Source organism: Tachysurus vachellii, chromosome 5 (genome assembly GCF_030014155.1).
Source record: "Tachysurus vachellii isolate PV-2020 chromosome 5, HZAU_Pvac_v1, whole genome shotgun sequence".
Lineage (NCBI taxonomy): Eukaryota > Metazoa > Chordata > Actinopteri > Siluriformes > Bagridae > Tachysurus > Tachysurus vachellii.
The window spans coordinates 28,269,763-28,292,477 of NC_083464.1; the positions used below are offsets into that span (position 1 = coordinate 28,269,763).

General features: G+C 44.1%; 1 pseudogene; it reads left to right on the forward strand.

The window, feature by feature from the left end:
* The first annotated feature begins 1,294 nt into the window (after positions 1-1,294).
* LOC132846327 (NACHT, LRR and PYD domains-containing protein 3-like) lies at positions 1,295-21,923 on the forward strand (annotated as a pseudogene).
* The last annotated feature ends 792 nt before the right edge of the window (positions 21,924-22,715 follow it).

Consider the following 22,715-nt stretch of genomic DNA (forward strand, 5'->3'; position numbering starts at 1 on the left):
TTGAGTGCTGCAGAAATTCTTTTGTAACCTTGGCCAGATCAGTGCCTTGCCATATGTATCAAAATGTCAAGGCAAACACAAAATACAGTACAGGTGGAGCATCATATCATATTGTATGCATGTGCTTAGATATGGCCTGCGGATAACTGTGGATAATGAATTAATTGGTGGTTAGGGTTTGTGGATGCATGAAATATACAGTGGGTACGAAAAGTATTCAGACCCCTTTAAATGTTTCATGTGTTTTTTGGCAAACTCTATGCGGGCTTTCATATGTCTTGCACTGAGGAGAGGCTTCCGTCGGGCCACTCTGCCATAGAGCCCCGACTGGTGGCGGGCTGCAGTGATAGTTGACTTTCTGGAACTTTCTCCCATCTCCCTACTACATCTCTGGAGCTCAGCCACAGTGATCTTTGGGTTCTTCTTTACCTCTCTCACCAAGGCTCTTCTCCCACGATTACTCAGTTTGGCTGGATCAGCCAGGTCTAGGAAGAGTTCTGGTCGTCCCAAACTTCTTCCATTTAAGGATTATGGAGGCCACTGTGCTCTTAGGAACCTTGAGTGCTGCAGAATTCTTTTGTAACCTTGGCCAGATCCGTGCCTTGCCACAATTCTGTCTCCAAGCTCCTTGGGCAGTTCCTTTGACCTCATGATTCTCATTTGCTCTGACATGCACTGTGAGCTGTAAGGTCTTATATAGACAGGTGTGTGCCTTTCCTAATCAAGTCCAATCAGTTTAATGTGAGTATTCATTTATAAAAACAGGGAAAAATAAAAAAGTCTAGAGCACTAGTGTCTTCTATCACAAACATACAACACTGATAGTTTGTGGCGAAGACATGACACACAATAGAACATGGTTACACAGATAAATCAAAGTGGAAAGCATGTGAGAACAATCAGAACACAATCAGAAGACAACCAATAACAAGGCAGGAGCAGGGACAAGACAAAATTATCAAAATAAACACATGTGGCAGAGTAAATAATCACATGCAGACATGAACTGCTGGAGAACAAGGTGGGGAATTGTGACAATATTTCATCCTTGGCATAGAATTATTTTATAAAATATTGTTTAACTTTCCTTTCCTCACACTCCATTATATTTTCCACAATGTGTTACATTTTTGTGTTACATTAGTTTGTAACTAATTATTTTACTTACTGCTTATTAGACTAAGATTGATTAAAAGGTTCAAATTCAATATACAATCAATCTGTTTACAGTCTGTACGATATTATCATGAACAATTCCCTTAATTTACATCCCTTATAATATTTATGTTGTAGAATGATGGAGGAAAAGAGATCAGACTCACCAGAACCCAGCTGTGTGTCCATGAAGAGTGACCAGTCAATGGATCCCATAATTAACTTCAGAAGCAGAGACACTTTTTCTGACCTGAGGTCAGTGTTCTTACTTGGCTCCTAATTAAATATTTTATTAATTCATTTATATTCTTTGACATTGTAAACATGTTAGTGTGAGTGATGAAATCTTGAAATCAGTGTATGGTGTTAAGACGAGTTTTAAATATCTCTCTCTGTGTTTATCAAGTGTTTTGTGCAGCTATAAATACACAGACTTTTATTCGTTTACAGACAACAAAAGAAGAAATCAAATATCAGCAGAAATCAGTTGGACTCCATATTCAAGGTGTGTGTGTGTGTGTCTGAGCCTCCTTAATTGAAGGTGAAGTGATTAATAATACAAGCTTTTATGGAAACTAAAGGAAAAACATAAAATAAACATCTCTCACTGTGTGTTTATGACCAGGAGCTGGAACACAAAGTCATCACATTTTTAAAGAATGAGCTGAAGAAGTTTAGGAAGCTCCTGAGTCCTGATTACCCAGCAGGCACTGAGAAGGGGCTGGAGGATGAGGAGGATCTGCACAGTGTCAGAAAGGGAGCGATGAACATCACACTGCATGTCCTAAAGAACATGAACCACACAGATCTCGCTAACTCACTGCACAACAGTAAGAGCTCTGAGTCATGACTTTATGCCATGAGGTTCACTTTAGAGAGAAGAAATAGTTTTAGATATGAACACTTTTAGTTTGACCTTTAATTTTAGTATCATGTACATCTGCTGCTATTATGTTCTGTCCAACTTTGTGGTTATTCTGTACAATGGTTCTGTTCCTTAATAATAATAATAATCCATCCATCCATCCATCCATCCATCCATTTTCTACCGCTTATCCGGGGCCGGGTCGCGGGGGCAGCAGTCTAAGCAGGGACGCTCAGACTTCCCTCTCCCCAGACACTTCCTCCAGCTCTTCCGGGGGAATACCGAGGCGTTCCCAGGCCACCAGAGAGACATAGTCCCTCCAGCGTGTCCTAGGTCTTCCCCGGGGCCCCCTCCCGGTTGGACATGCCCGGAACACCTCCCCAGGGAGGCGTCCAGGAGGCATCCGGAACAGATGCCCGAGCCACCTTAGCTGACTCCTCTCGATGTGGAGGAGTAGCGGTTCTACTCTGAGCTCCTCCAGGGTGACCGAGCTCCTCACCCTATCTCTAAGGGAGCGCCCAGCCACCCTGCGGAGGAAACTCATTTCGGCCGCCTGTATCCGGGATCTTGTCCTTTCGGTCATGACCCAAAGCTCATGACCATAGGTGAGGGTAGGAACGTAGATCGACTGGTAAATAGAGAGCTTCACCTTGCGGCTCAGCTCTTTTTTCACCACAACAGACCGGTATGTCGACCGCATCACTGCAGAAGATGCACCGATCCACCTGTCGATCTCCCGCTCCATCCTTCCCTCACTCGTGAACAAGACCCCAAGATACTTAAACTCCTCCACTTGAGGCAGGAGCTCTCCACCAACCTGAAGGGGGCAAGCCACCCTTTTCCGGTTGAGAACCATGGCCTCGGACTTGGAGATGCTGATTCTCATCCCCGCCGCTTCACACTCGGCTGCAAACCATCCCAGTGCACGCTGAAGGTCCTGATTTGAGGAAGCCAACAGGACAACATTATCTGCAAAAAGCAGAGACGAAATCCTGTGGTCCCCAAACCGGACTCCCTCCGGCCCACGACTGCGCCTAGAAATCCTGTCCATATAGATAATGAACAGGACCGGTGACAAAGGGCAGCCCTGCCAGAGTTAAACATGCACCGGGAACAAGTCTGACTTACTGCCGGCAATGCGAACCAAACTCCTGCCTGTCATATAGGGACCGGACAGCCCTTAGCAGAGGGCCCCGGACCCCATACTCCCAGAGCACCCCCCACAGGTCACCACGAGGGACACAGTCGAATGCCTTCTCCAGGTCCACAAAGCACATGTGGACTGGTTGGGCAAACTCCCATGAACCCTCCAGCAACCTGGCGAGGGTATAGAGATGGTCCAGTGTTCCACGACCGGGACGAAACCCGCATTGTTCCTCCTGAATCCGAGGTTCGACTATCGGCCGAATTCTCCTCTCCAGTACCCTGGCATAGACTTTTCCGGGGAGGCTGAGGAGTGTGATCCCCCTGTAGTTGGAACACACCCTCCGGTCCCCCTTCTTAAACAGAGGGACTACCATCCCAGTCTGCCAGTCCAGAGGCACTGTCCCCAGCCTCCACGCGACGTTGCAGAGGCGTGTCAACCAAGACAGCCCCACAACATCCAGAGACTTGAGGTACTCAGGGCGGATCTCATCCACCCCCGGTGACTTGCCACTGAGGAGCTTCTCAACTACCTCAGTGACCTCAGCTTGGGGCATCGACGAGTCCACAACTGAGCCCTCGGCCTCTGCTTCCTCAATGGAAGACATGTTGGTGGGGTTGAGGAGAACCTCAAAGTACTCCTTCCACCGTCCGAGGATGTCCCCAGTCGAAGTCAGCAGATTCCCACTCCCACTGTAAACAGTGTGCGCAGGGCACTGCTTCCCCCTCCTGAGGCGCCGGATGGTTTGCCAGAATTTCTTCGAGGCCAACCGATAGTCCTTCTCCATGGCCTCACCGAACTCCTCCCAGACCCGAGTTTTTGCCTCCGCAACCACCCGGGCTGAAGCTCGCTTGGCCCTCCGATACCTATCAGCTGCCTCCGGAGTCCCCCGAGCCAACCAGGCTCGATAGGACTCCTTCTTCAGCTTGACGGCATCCCTTACTTCCGGGGTCCACCACCGGGTTTGGGGATTGCCGCCACGACAGGCACCAGAGACCTTACGGCCACAGCTCCGAGCGGCCGCGTCGACATTGGAGGTGGAGAACATGGTCCACTCGGACTCAATGTCTCCAACCTCCCTCGGGATCTGGTTGAAGCTCTGCCGGAGCTGGGAGTTGAAGTTCTCTCTGACTGGAGACTCGTTCCCAGCAGACCCTCACAGTACGTTTGGGTCTGCCAAGTCTGTCCAACTTCCTCCCCCGCCATCGGATCCAACTCACCACCAGGTGGTGATCAGTTGACAGCTCCGCCCCTCTCTTTACCCGAGTGTCCAAGACATACGGCCGGAGGTCAGATGAAACAACCACAAAGTCGATCATCGACCTCCGACCTAGGGTGTCCTGGTGCCATGTGTACTGATGGACACCCTTATGCTTGAACATGGTGTTCATTATGGACAAACTGTGACTAGCACAGAAGTCCAATAACAGAACACCACTCAGGTTCAGGTCGGGGGGGCCGTCCCCCCCAATCACGCCCCTCCAGGTGTCACTGTCGCTGCCCACGTGAGCGTTGAAGTCCCCCAGTAGAACTATGGAGTCCCCGGTTGGAGCACTTTCCAGCACCCCTTCCAGAGACGCCAAGAAGGTCGGGTACTCTACACTGCCATTTGGCCCGTAAGCACAAATAACAGTGAGAGACCTATCCCCGACCCGCAAGCGCAGGGAAACGACCCTCTCGTTCACCGGGGTGAACTCCAACACATGGTTGCTGAGCTGGGGGGCTATGAGCAAGCCCACACCAGCCCGCCACCTCTCACCGCGGGCAACTCCAGAGCAGTAGAGAGTCCAGCCTCTCTCAAGGAGTTGGGTTCTAGAGCCCAAGCTGTGCGTGGAGGCAAGCCCAACTATCTCTAGTCGGTATCTCTCAACCTCCCGCACCAGCTCAGGCTCCTTTCACCAGCTCAGGTCGCCAAGGCCCCCGCCTTCGACTGCCACCCAATCCACATTGCACCAGCCCCTTACGGTCCCTCCTGCAGGTGGTGGGCCCACAGGAGATCGGCCCCACGTCGCTCCTTTGGGCTGAGCCCGGCCGGGCCCCGTGGGGTAAGACCCGGCCACCAGGTGCTTGCATGCGAGCCCCAACCCCGGGCCTGGCTCCAGAGTGGGGCCCCGGTTGCGCCATACCGGGCGACTTCACGGACCTTGTTATTGAATTACTCATAAGGGGTATTTGAACCGCTCTTGGTCTGGCCTGTCACCCAGGACCTGTTTGCCTTGGGAGACCCTACCAGGGGCAGAAAGCCCCAGACAACATAGCTCCTAGGATCATTCAGGCACGCAAACCCCTCCACCACAATAAGGTGGCGGTTCAAGGAGGGGATAATAATAATAATAATAATAATAATAATAATAATAATAATAATAATAATAATAATAATAATAATAATTACTACATCAATTGGGAATGAACAGCAGCAACTGGAATAATTTTACATTTTATATTGTGCTCATTGATTCTGCATTAAAACATGTTATTAATTTGTTTATTAGAGTCTATAGGTTCTGTGTATCAGCCAAAGTTGAAATCCAAGCTGAAAGAGAAGTTTAAAAGAATTAATGAAGGAATTTCACAACATGGACGCTCAGCACTTCTGAATGAGATCTACACAGAGCTCTACATCACAGAGGGTTGGAGTGGAAACGTCAATAATGAACATGAGGTGAGACAGATTGAGACAATGTCCAGGAGACCAGCGACACAGGATAAACCCATCAAATGTAATGATCTCTTTAAAGACAAGTCCATCAGAACTGTGCTGACTAAAGGAATAGCAGGAATTGGAAAAACGGTCTCTGTGCAGAAGTTCATTCTGGACTGGGCTGAAGGAAAAGCAAATCAGGATGTCACCTTTGTGTTCCAACTTCCCTTTAGAGAGCTGAATCTGATGAAGCAGCAAAATCTCAGTCTGATGAATCTTCTGCACGACCTTTTCCCAGAAATCAAAAAATTAGTAAAAATTACCTGTGATTATTACAAAGTCCTGTTCATCTTTGATGGTCTGGATGAGTGTCGACTTCCTCTAAATTTCCAGAAGAATGAAGATTGTGTGATGTGACAGAGTCAGCCTCAGTAGATGTTCTGCTGACAAACCTCATCAAGGGGAATCTGCTTCCCTCTGCTCTCCTCTGGATAACCTCTCGACCAGGAGCAGCCAATCAGATCCCTCCTGAGTGTGTAGACCAGGTAACAGAGGTACGAGGCTTCAGCAATCCTCAGAAAGAGGAGTACTTCAGGAAGAGGATCAGTGATGAGATTCTGGCCAATAAAATCATCACACACCTGAAGTCTTCAAGAAGCCTCTACATCATGTGCCACATCCCAGTCTTCTGCTGGATCTCAGCCAATGTTCTAGAGAGAATGTTGGGTAAAGCAGAGAGTGGAGAGATCCCCAAGACTCTGACTCAAATGTTCACACACTTTCTGATCTTTCAGATCAAACACAAGGATCAAAAGTACCATCAGAAATGTGACCCTGGTCCTCAGCAGACCAGAGAGAGTATCTGGCACTGGGAAAACTGGCTTTCCTCCAGCTGGAGAAAGGAAACTTGATCTTCTATGAAGGTGACCTGAAAGAGTGTGGTATTGATGTCAAAGAAGTGTCCGTGTACTCAGGAGTGTGTACCCAGATCTTCAGAGAGAAGTTTGAGCTTAACCTGGGGAAGGTGTTCAGCTTTGTCCATCTGAGTGTTCAAGAGTTTCTTGCCGCTTTATACACATTTCTCTCCTTTATCAGCAAAAATGTAACAGAACAACAATCTACTCATCTGTCTGATCTTCTCAGAAATCCAAACATGTCTAGTCTCTTCAGAAGTGCAGTGGACAAGGCCTTAAAGCCTGAGATTGGACCCTGGATCTGTTTCTCCGCTTCCTTCTGGGTCTCTCATTGGAGTCCAATCAGACTCTTTTACGAGATTTAATGCCACAGACAGGAAGTAGCTCTCACAGCAAACAGGAAACAGTGGAGTACATCAAGGAGAAGATAAGAGAGAATCCTTCTCCAGAGAAATCCATCAATCTGTTTCACTGTCTGAATGAACTGAATGATCATTCTCTAGTGCAGGAAGTACAAACCTACCTGAACAAAGGAGGTTACAGACGTCTCAGTGGAACCAGTCTCTCTCCTGCTCAGTGGTCAGCTCTGGTGTTTGTGTTACTGAGCTCAGAACAGGAACTGGATGAGTTTGATTTGAGTAAATATGATCCATCAGATGAATGTCTTCTGAGGCTGCTGCCAGTGGTCAAAGCCTCCAGAAAAGCTGAGTGAGTATTTTATTTATAAATGATTAATTTTATTATTTTAATGAAAAACTGAACTACACTGAATTTATGCTTGTTTATTGTTACTCATAATTTTTATATAAACTTCAGGTAAATGTACAGATAATTCTATCACTTTTTACAGTAAAATATTATTAAAGTAACACCACATCACACCAATTGTACTCAGGTACACTCCAAACATCCAGAAAACAGATGTGTCTGTAATGATGTGCACCAATCGGTTTATTGTCTGTATGAAATTAGACACCTAACTTGGTATTACATTAAAATAGAACAATCATATTTTCCTTAAACATTAATGCAAGCCCCGAAAAAGAAATGTTCATCAATCCACAGAATTCTAAACTCCTGACCAATCACTCAGGTATAAACATTCTCCTGCTGTGGAAAACCAGTGCAATGTAAAACTAAGTAAAGTAAATGACAGCAATACTGTGTGTGTGTGTTCTGTACATAAGCTAATGGTCTTATAATAAATTGCACAAGTAGAGAGATATTAAGTTCAGAAAGACATCTCTGCTCCTGTAAACACACATTCAAACACACTCACATTTCTTTTACATGGTAAAGAGTGTGTGTTATGGCTTTGTGTGTATGTTTGAGGTCAGTTTTCTGATATTTCATCATTTCTCTCCAGACTGTTTCACTGTAATCTGACAGAAAAAAGCTATGTAGTTCTGTCCTCGGTTCTCACCTCAAACTCCTCTAGACTGAGAGAACTGAACCTAAGTGGAATTAAACTGCAGGATTCAGGAGTGAAGCAGATCTTTGATGGACTGAAGAATCAACACTGTACACTGGAGATACTGAAGTACACACACACGTCAGATCATCATGACCTTTCTCAAAGAGAACTGATTTCCAATGCCTGATCTTACATTCTATCTTCACTATGTCCTCTGTCAGTCCCTTTTCTGTTCCTCTTCTCAAATACATTGTCTCATATTAGCTGAGACATGTGAATCTTTCCACGCACAAAAACAGTCTCTTTATTTGATATTTCATTACTTAACTGATGGAAACACAGATATAATATTCACATATTTCTTTATTTCTCTTCCAGGTTGTGGAAGTGTAATCTGACAGAGGAAAGCTGTAGAGTTCTGTCCTCAGTTCTAACCTTAAACTCCTCCAGACTGAGAGAACTTGAACTGAGAGGAAATAAACTGCAGGATTCAGGAGTGAAGCTGCTCTCTGATGGACTGAAGAATCCACACTGTACACTGGAAATACTGAGGTACACACACAGACACAAACACCCATACACACAGACTCACTGAAAAACTGAAATATGGAAATAGGAATTAGATTCACCATCTACGTTAATTCCATATCATGAGTTTCTTCATTTTATATTTTTATTGTGACTTTATAAATTTGTGTTTAGTGAGACAGTTTGTTACAGTACTTGACTAATGTAAACATCTCATTATCAGTCAAATATTCACATATTTAATTTCTTTTCCAGTCTGTGTTGGTGTAATCTGACAAAGAAAAGCTGTAGAGTTTTGTCCTCAATTATCACCTCAAACTCCTCCAGACTGAGAGAACTGAACCTGAGTAACAATAAACTACAGGATTCAGGAGTGATGGTGCTCTGTAATGGACTGAAGAATTCACACTATTCACTGGAGATACTTAGGTACACACACACATTTTATATCTGAAACTCACCAACAGTATTGCTTGTTTTCATACATATCTTTTCTCACAGAGAAATGATTTCCAACACCTGATCCTAATTTCTCTCTACACTCATGTACCTATATCAGAATCAGAATCTGGTTTATTGGGAAAAGTGTGTTGACACACACAAGGAATTTGGTTCCAGCTGTTTGTGAATTTCAAAAGTACAGATATAAACAACACTATACTATAAAAGACAAGATAATACAGACTATACAAGACAATGCAGATGTGATAAAATAGACAGTATGAGTATTAAATATGAATACATAATATATGACTGATCAGTTATGTACATAAAGTGTGAGAAGTGCATGGTAGTGCAAATAACAATGTTGTGCAATATTATGCTTTTGTGCAATATGCAGCAGCAGTAGTGTGTTTAACATACACGGATGATGTGATGACTGACAGTTCTGATAATGCAGTACTTATGCTATGAAACAGGGAATATAATTATGGTGAGTTGTTAATCAGTGTGATTGCCTGGGGAAAGAAACTGTTCCTGTGTCTGTCAGTTTTAGTAATCAAAAAAGTTCTGTAGTGCCTGCCAGAAGTGGAGGAGCTGAAAGAGGTTGTGTCCAGTGTGTGAAGGGTCAGTAGTGATTATTCCTGCCTGGTTTCTGGTTCTTGTATCGTACAAGTCCCTGGGGGGCGGGCAGGGGGGCACCAATTATTTTTTCTGCTGTTTTAACTGTGCGTTGCAGTCTGTTTCTATCCTGTTTTGTTGCTGCTCCAAACCAGATGGTAATGGATGTGCACAGGACAGATTCAATGACTGCAGTGTAGAACAGCATCAACAGCTTCTGTGGCAGACCGTACTTCCTTAATTGGCGTAGAAAGTACATCCTCTGCTGGGCCTTTTTGATGATGGTGTTTATGTTGCACTCCCCTTTCAGTTCTTGGAAAATGGTAGTGCCCAGAAACTTGAAGGCCTCCACAGATGACACAGGGCTGTTGGATATTGTGAGGGGTGCCCCCTTTCTACCAGAAAGAACTGGGTGCTGGTTCAGAGCTAGCGCTGGTGCTGGTTCAAATCTGGTTCCACTGGTGAACCTTCTAAGAACCGGGTTGCCTTTCTATGCACTAGAGAGCCATCACAGAGCCAAGTCTTACATCACTGTATACATCACATCTTTCTCAGCAACGTTAGCGTGGCAGCTGAAAACACAAACACAACATCAACAAAGGCAGATGTTGGTTTACTGTTCATGCTTGTGGCTTTGCGAACCTACGGAGGTTGCAATCGAGAATAACGGAAAGTACATGCCATTTTTTTTATCAATAACACAGAAAAAAGTTTGCCTTAGCATGTGGCTACCTACTATCATGTGTGCTGATAATTGATCACACTGCGGTAAAGTAAAAGTGTATTAAACATTGGTATACTTAAGGTACATTATCAAAGGCGCTAACAGTAACCCCGCCCCCAGGCCCTGACGCAAGGGGTTCTTAAGTGTAGACCAGCAACGTTTTGGTGCTACTTAAGAACCACTTTTCCTGGTTCAGTGCCGGTGCTTTGGGTGTATAAAAAGAAATAACTGATTTTAAAATGAGGCTCTGGCTCTGAACCAGCACTCAAACTGCCTTGGTGGAAAAGGGGCAGGGGAGTAGTGTTGAGGGGTCTGTTCTAAAGTACACCAAGTAAAGTACATTGTTTCCTGCCTGTCAGGAAGCTGGTGATCCACTGACAGATGGAAGGGGGTATAGTGAGCTTTAGGAGTTTGGAGTGGAGAATTTCCGGAATTATTGTATTAAAAGCTGAACGAAGTTGACAAAAAGAATCCAGGCATATGTCCCTGGGCAGTCCAGGTGTTGCAGAATGTAGTGCAGTCCAATGTTGACTGCGTTGTCCACTGATCCGTTTGCTTGGTAGGCAAACTGTAGGGGATCCAGCATCAGTTCTGTTACAGTCTTTAGGTGGGCCAATACCAGCTGTTCAAAGGTCGTCATGACAACAGATGTCAGAGCGACAGGCCTGTAGTTATTCAGTCCAGTGATGGAGGGTTTCTTGGGGAGTGGGATGATTGTGGAGAGTTTAAAGCAGGACGGTCCAGTGATCTGTTGAAGATATGGGTGAAGATAGGAGCCAGTTGGTCAGCACATGCTTTGAGACAGGAGGGGGAGACCCCGTCTGGGCCGGGAGCTTTCCTTGTCTTCTGTCTCTGAAAGAGCCGATTCACATCCTCTTACACAAATCGTGAGTGCAACTTGAGTGCTGGGAGAAGTTGTTAATGGGGTTCCCAGAGGTGTGATGGGGCAATCAGTGGGCTGGGTTGGATGCGTGGTGTGAAGATATTGTTCTCAAACCTGCAGTAGAAAGTATTTGAGGTCATCAGCCAGCTTTGTTTGCTTCAGTGGGGGTGGGGGTGATCTCTTGTACTTTGTGATGTCTTGCAGGCCTTTCCACACTGATGCAGGGTTGTTAGCTGAAAACCTGCGTTTCAGCTTTGCAGAATAGCTTCTTTTGGCTATTCTGATCTCTTTTGTCAATAGGTTCCTGGCCTGCATATACAGAGTTTTGTCCTCCCCTCTGTAGGCATCTTCCTTGGCATGTCGAAGTTTTTTCACTTTGGCTGTGAACCATGGCTTGCTGTTACTGAATTTGAGTAAGGATTTGGTTGGCACACACACGTCTTCACAAAAACTGATGTAAGATGTCACAGTGTCAGTCAGTTCATCCAGGCTGTCAGTTCCAGTTCCACAGTGTCAGTTCAGTTCCTCAAAGATACTCCAATCAGTGCAGTCAAAATAGTTCCTGCTTTGCCTCACTGGTCTATCTCTTCTCTGTTTTTACTACAGGCTTAGTAGATTTTAGTTTCTGTCTGTATGTTGGAATAAGATGAACCAAGAAGTAATCGGAGTTCCCCAAGTCTGCCCTGGGTACAGAGTGATTATGCGTCCTTATAAATTGTGTAGCAATGGTCCAGATCTAGTTCTTCTCCTCTGTTTGTCCCTTTTCTGATCCTTTTATTAAATACATCGTCTCCTATGAGCTGAGACACATGAATCTGTCAACGTACACATACAGTCTCTTTATTTGATATTTTCGGTGAAATGCTTTAAGTTTTCGCATATCCCAGGTTATTATGAGCCTGGGGTCAGAGCGCAGGGTCAGCCATAGTACGGCGCCCCTGGAGCAGGTGAGGTTAAAGGCCTTGCTCAAGGACCCAATGTTGATGTCTCACTCAGAAGAGATCAGAAGAGATTTTACAGCTCATCCAGTCTTGCAATCCTACCACCTGCCCATTGGATCCACTCCCTTCCACTATGCTCCAGACCATCTCGCAAGACCTTCTGCCCTTCATTTCCACTATCGTCAATAGATCCATAGCATCTGGTCAGGTACCAACTACTTTCAAGAGAGCAAGGGTTATTCCCATCCTAAAGAAACCTGCTCTGGATCCATCAGACATCAGTAACTACAGACCGGTATCACTTCTCTCATTTCTTTCAAAAATTCTCGAACGCATTGTCTATAATCAACTGTCTATCTATCTCTCACAGGACAACCTCCAAGACCCCAACCAGTCTGGCTTTAAAGCAGCTCATTCCACAGAGACAGCCCTTTTGGATGTCTCTGAGAAACTACATGCTGCTAGATCAGCCAAACTGTCATCCGTCCTTATCCTCCTTGACCTTTCAGCAGCATTTGATACGGTCAACCACAAGACTCACTTGTCCACCCTCAGGAGTCTTGGGATTTGCGGATCAGCTTGGGAATGGTTTGCTTCCTACCTGGAAGGACGCTCATATCAGGTAACATAGAGGGGAGTGGCATCTGCTCCACGCAGACTCTCCACTGGCGTCCCACAGGGCTCAGTACGTGGTCCTCTTCTTTTCTCCCTGTATACTCACTCTCTTGGTGAAGTTATGTCCTTGCATGGGTTCTCTTACCACTGCTATGCTGATGATACACAACTTATCTTCTCTTTCCCACCCTCAGATACCACAGCTTCTGTTCGGATCTCAGCATGTCTGGCAGAAATTTCATCATGGATGACTGCTCATCAGTCAAAGCTCAATCGTAGCAAAACCGAACTGCTGTTCATCCCAGGTGATTCATCCCCAGGTCATGATCTTGCTATATCCTTGCACAACGATCTGATCTCCCCTTCAGCCACAGCTCGCAACCTTGGGGTAACCATGGACAATCAACTGTCTTTTTCCTCTCACGTTGCTAATGTGACTCGCTCATGTCGGTTTCTGCTCTACAACATTAGAAGGATTCGGCCATTTCTGTCCACACAGGCTGCTCAGGTACTTGTTCAGTCTCTTGTCATTTCTAGACTGGATTACTGCAATGCACTGCTGGCAGGTCTACCTATGAACGTAATCCGTCCTCTGCAAATGATCCAAAATGCAGCTGCACGGCTTGTTTTCAACCTGCCAAAGTTCTCGCATACCACCCCGCTGCTGTGATCCCTCCACTGGCTTCCGGTAGCTGCACGCATCAAATTCAAAACACTGATGCTGGCCTACAAAGCCAAAAATGGACAAGCTCCCTCTTACCTCAAAGCCCTCATCACTCCTCGCACTGCACCCTGCACCCTCCGATCTACCAGCACTTCTCGACTGGTTCCACCATCTCTCAGGGTAAGAGGCAAGTATACTACAAGACTTTTCTCTGTACTGGCACCAAGGTGGTGGAATGAAATTCCCCTAGAGGTCCGGACAGCTGAGTCACTGGCTATTTTCAAGCGGCGGTTGAAGACCTACTTATTCAGGAAACACTTCAACTAGCACTTCTTTCTCTATCTTTTGCATTAAAAAAAAAAAAAAAACACCTTTGACACTTTTTCATTGTAACTCTGAACAAATGTTTTAAACTCATGGTATCTTAAGTATGTAACTTAGTGATCCAGCATTAATGTATTCAATGTTAGAGATTTAAGCACTTATGTACGTCGCTCTGGATAAGGGCGTCTGCCAAATTCTGTAAATGTAAATGTAATGTAATGTCTCAGCAGCTTGTGGGATGAACCCGACCTTCTGATCAGTAACCACTGAACCATCACGTCCTCTATCATTTTATTACTAGACTCATGGAACACCTCATTTTCAGTCAGATATTCACATATTTCATAATTTATTTTCCAGTCTGCGTGATTGTAATCTGACAGAGGAAAGTTGTAGAGTTCTGTCCTCAGTTCTCACCTCAAACTCCTCAAGAGTGAAACAACTGGACCTGAGTGGAAATAACCTGAAGGATTCAGGAGTGAAGCTGATCTGTGTTGGACTGAAGAATACACACTGTCCACTGGAGATACTGAGGTAAATACACACACACACACACACACACTAAGGTACTGAGAAACTGAAATGTGGACATGGGAATCAGATTCACCTTCTACATATATGCCTTCTACATGCCATATCATGAGTCTCTTTATTTGATATTTTATTCTGACATCAGAAGCTTGTGTTCAGTGTGGGAGTTTATTACTCGACCAATGGAAACATCTCATTATCAGTAAGATATTCACATATTTCATCATTTCTCTTCCAGGCTTTGTGATTGTGATCTGACAGAGACAAGCTGTAGAGTTCTATCCTCAGTTCTATCCTCTGATCTGTGATGGACTGAAGAATCCACACTGTACACTGGAGATACTGAGGTATACGCACACACACACACACACACACACACACACACACATACACACACTTGCACACACACAGATGTCAGACCATTTTATATCTGAAACTTACCAACAGAATTGATTGTATCTTCACACATGTCTTTTCTCATGAAGGATTTCCAACACCTGATTTTACTTTCTCTCTATACTCATGCACTCAAGATCACTGTAGATCTTGTTCTTCTCCTCTGTCTGTCCATTTTCTGTTCCTCTTGTTAAATACATCATCTCATATGAGCTCAGACACATGGATCTGTCCACGTACAAATACAATCTCTTTATTTGCTGTTTTATTACTAAACTGATAAACACCTGATTATCAGTCAGATATTCACATATCCTCTTGTACACATTTTTGTTTACTAGAGCTGAGTGATTAACACTGTAAATGTTCCTCCCTATATATTCAAATTCAAATCTATTTATTTGTATAGCACTTTTACCAATTGACATTGTCTCAAAGCAGCTTTACAGAACATAAACATAAAACAAAAGGTTAATATAAAGATTAATATCAAAAATTACAAAAATTCAAGATTAACATTAGATATATTTAAATGTATTTGTATTTATCCCAATGAGCAAGACTGAGGTGACTCAGGTGACTGTGGCCAGGAAAAACTCCCTTGGATGGTAAAGAAAGAAACCTTGAGAGGAGCCAATCTCAACGGGGAACCCATCCAAACAAGGGTAACACTGGAGGTGTGAAGATATACAAATCTGACAGTCTGTCCTCAAAGACCACATAGATTGGCATCTCCTATTAGTATATAGTCCCTCTCTTGGCGAAGTTATTTCCTCACATGGTTTCTCTTACCACTGCTCTTCTGATGACACTCAACTTTTATTCTCCATTCCGACCTCAGATACCACAGCCTCTGCTTGGATCCCAGCATGTCCGTAGCACATTTTTCTTTCTTTATTTAACCAGGTGAGTCAGTTGAGAACCAGTTCTCATTTACGGTGACTACCTGACCAAGAGGCAACATAAAAACGGTGCTTTAAACAATGACATGCAAAAACAAACAAAAAACAAGTACAGTGATCTTGAGTTAGTGACTGAATTGAATATTTAAAGGAAGAAAGTGATATAAATGAACTGAGCTTAAGAGTCAGCTGCAGATGATTCCAATCATATGCAGCAGAAAACTGAAAAGAGCATCAACCAAAGGACGTACGGACTTTCGGAATGCAGAAATTAAAGAATCGGCTAGAGCGCAGATTGCGACTTGTATTATAAACATTAAGAAGGGACTGTAAATACAAGTTAGTTTTACCAAAAAGAGTTTTATAAATGAACAGAGACCAATGAGTTTGTCTGTGAGAATGAAGAGAAGACAATTCAATAAAGAATACAGGAGGCAATGATGAGTGTTAAATGAAGCGCCAGTCACAAAGCGGATTGCAGCGTGATAGATAACATCCAGTTTATGAAGGAGAGTTTTTGAAGCAGACCTATATACTACATGACTATAATTCAATATCGGAAGTACTGTCGTTTTAACCAAAAGCTGTTTAGAAGAATGGGTAAAAGAAGATTTGTTATGATAAAGAAAACCAATACGAGATTTAACCTTTCTGACCAGTACATTTGTGAGTTTCAAATGACAACATGCTATCAAGCCAGATACCAAGGTATTTGTAGCATTCAACATAATCGAGTTCAAAACCATCCAAAGATAAAATTCTAGGCAGATGTGCAACATGTGGTAGATTTCAATCGAAAACCATGCATTTTGTTTTAGTTGTATTTAAAACCAGATGAAGATTAGAAAAAGCATGTTGGATATGAGTAAAACTACCCTGCAGTAAAGACAATGCGATGGTCAATGAAGAACGGACTGTATAAATGATAGTGTCATCTGCGTATAAATGTACGTGAGAATCACCTGCAGCAAGAGAAATATCATTAATATAAATATTAAAAAGTGTAGACCCCAAAATGCTTCCTTGTGGGACCCCTTTAAATAGTGGCAGGGGATCTGACCAAAACCCCTTACTGATTGTGAACGACCAGAACAGTAACTCTTGAACCAGGCCAGACAGCTCTCAGAGAATCCAATATCTCTTAGCCTATCCAGCAATATTTCATGGTCCACAGAGTCAAAAGCCTTTGCCAGATCAACAAATGTAGCTACACAGTAATCCTTGTTGTCAATCGTACATACTGTATGATGTCATTGAAAACCTTAAGTGTAGCAGTGATACAACTATGACCGGATCTGAAACCAGACTGAAACTGATTAAGAACATTATAAGAATCCAAATGGTGTATAAGCTGCTTATTGATCAACTTCTCTAATACTTTAGAGAGACAGGGCAAGATGGAAATAGGTCTATAGCAATTTAAATCTGAATTATCACCCCCTTTAAAAAGTGAAGTTACAGCAGCAGATTTCCAGTCCCTCGGGAAAACACCAGAATGGATTGAGAGATTAAAAATGCAAGTGATACGTGCTGCAATAATATAAGCTGATTTATTTAAAAATAATGAATCTAATTCATCCAAGCCAGCAGATTTATGAATATCCATGTTAAGCAATTCCTCAAGTACCTCGATCTCTTGTATTGACTGAAAAGAAGGATGAAAGTCCTGAGGCTGGTGAATGCCTAGCAGATGCCAAATTAACAGGAGAACAAGTAGAAGTACGGAACATATTCTCGTAGGCACAGCCAGCATTAACAAAATGTCGGTTAAATTGATTAACCATTTTGGATTTGTCAGTAATAACAACACCATTGTGATTAATTACAGTGGGTAAATGGGGAGAGATATTTTTGTTTTCCATTTTTTTGATGGAATTCCAAAATGTTCGGGGATCAGAACCATTAACAGTCAAACTATGTTTGAAATAGCTTGATTTTGCTTGTCTAATGGACTGGATACATTTATTTCATATAGCCCTGTATGATTGCCACTGGAGATTATTCCCACGGGTGAGAGAGTGGTGATAGGAGCAGATTTTAATGGACATGTTGGTGAGGGGAACACAGGTGATGAGGAGGTGATTGGCAAGTTTGGAGTTAAGGAAAGGAACCTTGAAGGACAGATGGTAGTGGACTTTGCTAAGGGGATGGACATGGCTGTGGTTAACACTTATTTTCAGAAGAGGGAGGAACATAGAGTGACTTACAAGAGTGGAGATAGGAGAACACAGGTAGACTACATCCTATGTAGAAGAAGCAATCTGAAAGAGATCAGTGACTGTAAAGTGGTAGTGGGAGAGAGTGTAGCCAGACAGCATAGGATGGTGGTGTGTAGGATGACTCTGATGGTCTGTAAGATGAAGAGGTCAAAGATAGAGAAAAAAAACAAGTGGTGGAAGCTGAAAAAGGAGGAATGTTGTGAGGAATTTAGACAGAAGTTGAGGCAGGATCTGGTTAGTCAGTTAGTGCTGCCAGATGACTGGGAAACTACAGCAGAAGTGATCAGGGAGAAAGGTGCTGGGTATGTCATTTGGAAGGAGGAAAGAAGATAAGGAGGGGGCACGGTGGCTTAGTGGTTAGCACGTTCGCCTCACACCTCCAGGGTCGGGGTTCGATTCCCGCCTCCACCTTGTGTGTGTGGAGTTTGCATGTTCTCCCCGTGCCTCGGGGGTTTCCTCCGGGTACTCCGGTTTCCTCCCCCGGTCCAAAGACATGCATGGTAGGTTGATTGGCATCTCTGGAAAATTGTCCCTAGTGTGTGATTGCGTGAGTGAATGAGAGTGTGTGTGTGTGTGCCCTGCGATGGGTTGGCACTCCGTCCAGGGTGTATCCTGCCTTGATGCCCGATGACGCCTGAGATAGGCACAGGCTCCCCGTGACCCGAGGTAGTTCGGATAAGCGGTAGAAGATGAATGAATGAATGAATGAAAGAAGATAAGGAGACTAGGTGGTGGAATGAGGAAGTTCAGGATAGTATCCAGAGGAAGAGATTAGCCAAGAAGAAGTGGGACATGGACAGGACTGAAGAGAATAGACAGGAATACAAGGAGTTACATCGCAGAGTGAAGAGGGAGGTGTCTAAGGCCAAGCAGAAGGCATATGACGAGTTGTACACTAGGTTAGACACTAGAGAAGGAGAGAAGGACTTGTACAGGTTAGCTAGGCAGAGGGATCGAGATGGGAAGGATGTACAGCAAGTTAGAATAATTAAGGATAAAGATGGAAGGATGCTCACAAGTGAGGAGAGTGTACAGAGGAGATGGAAGGAATACTTTGAGGAGCTGATGAATGAGGAAAATGAGAGGGAAAAAAAGAGTAGAAGGGGTGAACTCTGTGGAACAGAAAGTAGATAAGATTAGAAAGGATGAAGTCAGGAAGGCTTTGAAGAGGATGAAAAGTGGAAAGGCAGTTATTCCTGATGACATCCCGGTAGAGGTCTGGAAGTGTCTAGGAGAGGCAGCAGTGGAATTTTTAACTAGTTTGTTCAACAGGGTTTTAGAGAGTGAGAGGATGCCTGACGAATGGAGAAGAAGTGTGTTAGTGCCGATCCTTAAGAATAAGGGTGACGTGCAGAGTTGCAGCAACTATAGGGGGATAAAGTTGATGAGCCATACAATGAAGCTGTGGGAAAGAGTAGTGGAAGCTAGGTTAAGGAAGGTAGTGGAAATTTGTGAGCAGCAGTATGGCTTCATGCCCAGAAAGAGCACAACAGATGCAATTTTTGCTCTGAGAATTTTGAAAGAAAAGTATAGGGCTGGTCAGAGGGAGTTGCACTGTGTTTTGTAGACTTGGAGAAAGCGTATGACAAGGTGCCAAGAGAAGAGCTGTGGTACTGTATGAGGAAGTCAGGAACATGGTGCAGTGGTGCAGAACATGTATGAGAGGAGCACGACAGTTGTGAGGTGTGCTGTAGGTCAGACAGAGGAGTTCAAAGTGGAGGTGGGACTGCATCAGGAATCGGCTCTGAGCCCCTTCTTGTTTGCTATAGTGATGGACCAGTTGTCAGATGAGGTCAGACAGGAGTCTCCTTGGACGATGATGTTTGCAGATGACACTGTGATCTGTAGTGAGAGCAGGGAGCAGGTGGAGGAAAACCTGGAGAGGTGGAGGTTTGCGCTGGAGAGAAGAGGAATGAAAGTCAGTTGTAGTAAGACTGAGTACATGTGTGTGAATGAAAGGGAGGGAAGTGGAACAGTAAGGTTACAGGGTGAAGAGGTACAGGAGTTTAAGTACTTGTGGTCAACAGACCAGAGTAATGGAGAGAGTGGGAAAGAGGTAAAGAAGCGAGTGCGGGCAGGTTGGAATGGGTGGAGAAAGGTGTTCTGTGTGATAGGAAGTTCTGTGTGATAGGAAAATATCAGCGAGAATCAAGGGGAAGGTGTACAAGGACAGTGGTGATTCCGGCCATGCTGTATGGTTTAGAGACAGTGTCACTGAAGAGACAGGAGTCTGAGCTAGAGGTAGCCGAGTTTAAGATGTTGAGGTTCTCTTTGGGAGTGACAAGTTTGGACTGGATTAGGAACGAGTACATCAGAGGGACAGCTCATGCTAGATGTTTGGGGGACAAAGTTAGGGAGGCCAGATTAAGATGGTTTGGACATGTTCAAAGGAGGGAGAGTGAGTATTTTGGTAGGAGAATGTTGGACATGGAGCTGCCAGGCAGGAGGCAAAGAGGAAGGCCAAAGAGTAAGTATATGAATGTAATTAATGAGGATATGAAGCTAGTGGGTGCAAGTGTTGAGGATGCAGAAGATAGGGATAGGTGGAGAGAGATGATTTACTGTGGCTACCCCTGAAGGAAAAAGCCGAAAGAAGAAGAAGAAGAGCCCTGTATGATTGCCAATCAGAGATATTATTAGAAGCCTCATATCACATATCATCATGGATGACAGCTCATCAGTTGAAACTCAATCCCAGCCGAACTGAACTGCTGATCATCCCAGGTGATTCATCCCCAGTTCAGAATTTTGTAATATCCCTGCACATTGATCTGATCTCCCTTTCGGTCACAGCTTGCAACCATGGACAATCAACTGTCCTTTTCCTTGCATGTTGCTAATGTGACACGCTTATGTTGGTTTCTACTCTACAACATCATAAGGATTCTGCCATTTTTACCAACACAGGCTGCTCAGATACTTCTTCAGTCTTATTTGGAGACTAGACTACTGCAGGTCTACCTATAAACACAATTCTTCCTCTGCAAATGATCCAAAATGCAGCTACATGACTTGTTTTTAACCTGTCTAAGTTCTCCACACCACAGCACTGCTGCACTCCTCTACTAGCTTCCAGTAGCTGCATGCATCAAAACACTGATGCTTTCCTACAAAGCAAAAAATAAACCAGCTCCCTCTTACCTCAAAGCTCTTATAAATCCTCACACTGTACCTCGCTCCCTCAGATCTACCAGCACTGCTCCACTGTTCCCACCATCTCTAAGGGTAAGAGGTAGGTATACAGCAAGACTATTCTCTGTTCTGTACTGTGGTGGTGGAATGAACTTCCCCTAGATTTCCGAACAAAGTCATTGGTTATCGTCACACGATGGGTGAAGAACTACACCTTCCTGAAATACTTGAACTAGCACATTTCCCTGTTTGGTTGTAAGTGTTTATTTAAAAAAAAAAAACAGTTTTAGGTCGATGGTATCATAATTCTGTAACCTAGTGAACTTATTCATAGATAGAGACTTAAAAGCACTGTTGTATATTGCTCTGGATAAGGACGTCTGCCAAATACTGTAAATGTATGTGTTTTATTCTCTGCAGGATGTGGGACTGCAGTATTACAGATGGAGGTTTTGCTGCTTTGGCTTCAGCTCTGAGGACAAACTCCTCATCACACCTGAGAGAACTGACTCTGTATGGTAATAATCCAGGAGAATCAGGAGCTAAGGGGCTCAGTGATCTACTGAAGGATCCACACTGTACACTGGAGAAACTATAGTGAGTTACTGTCTCCACACACACACACACACACACACACACACACACACACACACACACACTCTCTCTCTCTCTTTCTCTCTCTCTCTCTCTCTCTCTCTCAGCCATAATCATACCTTCAGTAACCAAAAGAAAATATTTGGCCCAGTGAATGATGTGTTTGACATCATTTTCTTCTGTTCTGTCTTACAGCATTAAAGTTAATTGATTCACATGTAGAAGATAACAGAAGACAAAACTACCCTGATCACATACTTTCTCCACTCAGCTCCACCTTTTTTCAGACTGTCATTAGACTGTATATAGTGTGGAAGGAATGTCATGATCAGTGAACACAGGAGTAATGATCTCTGTAAATAATACAGACAGCTGTGCTACATGCATCTCCTCATATCTCCTTAACATGTGTGTCAGATCATGTTAAAACACTATAAATATAAAAATACACGAGTTCCTGTTAGTGACCAATGGCGTAAAGACGTGGCTCCGGGAGCTCCTGCAGAAACTTTTTATAAAGACTATCAGGGTGTTTTCAACTGACGTGGTGTGTACAGATTTTGAAATCATAGAGCCTTTTTGATTGTATTAAATGCCGTTATGCCAACAAAACCCAGAAATGCGGACAACCAGACGGCATCGAGAGCGTAGCCTAACGCAGGGGCTACATCCCTGCCGGACCGCCGCCTCATGTCGGAGATGGCGTTAGCATCGCTAGCACCGTCACAAGTCACGAGTGTAGCTTCTGCGGACTTTAAAGCCAAACTTCTTGTTGCTCTCCGAGAAGAGATGGTAGGCATTTTCAAGTCTGAGTTACAGATGGCTATGACTGAAAACTTATCAAGCTTATAAAGTCAGAATTGCAAAGTGTGAAAAACGGAGCTCAAGGCTAACCTAGGGCCGCTACAAAATCTGACGTGGGTGAGCTAAGGGGGACTGTGATTGCAATGGAGGAATCGCTGTCAACTTGCACAGACGACGTGGCGTACCTCAAGAGTAAAGTGGAGAGCCTGTCTAATAAAGTTCTGGCCCTTGAGAATAAATGTGAAGATCTAGAAGGTAGATCT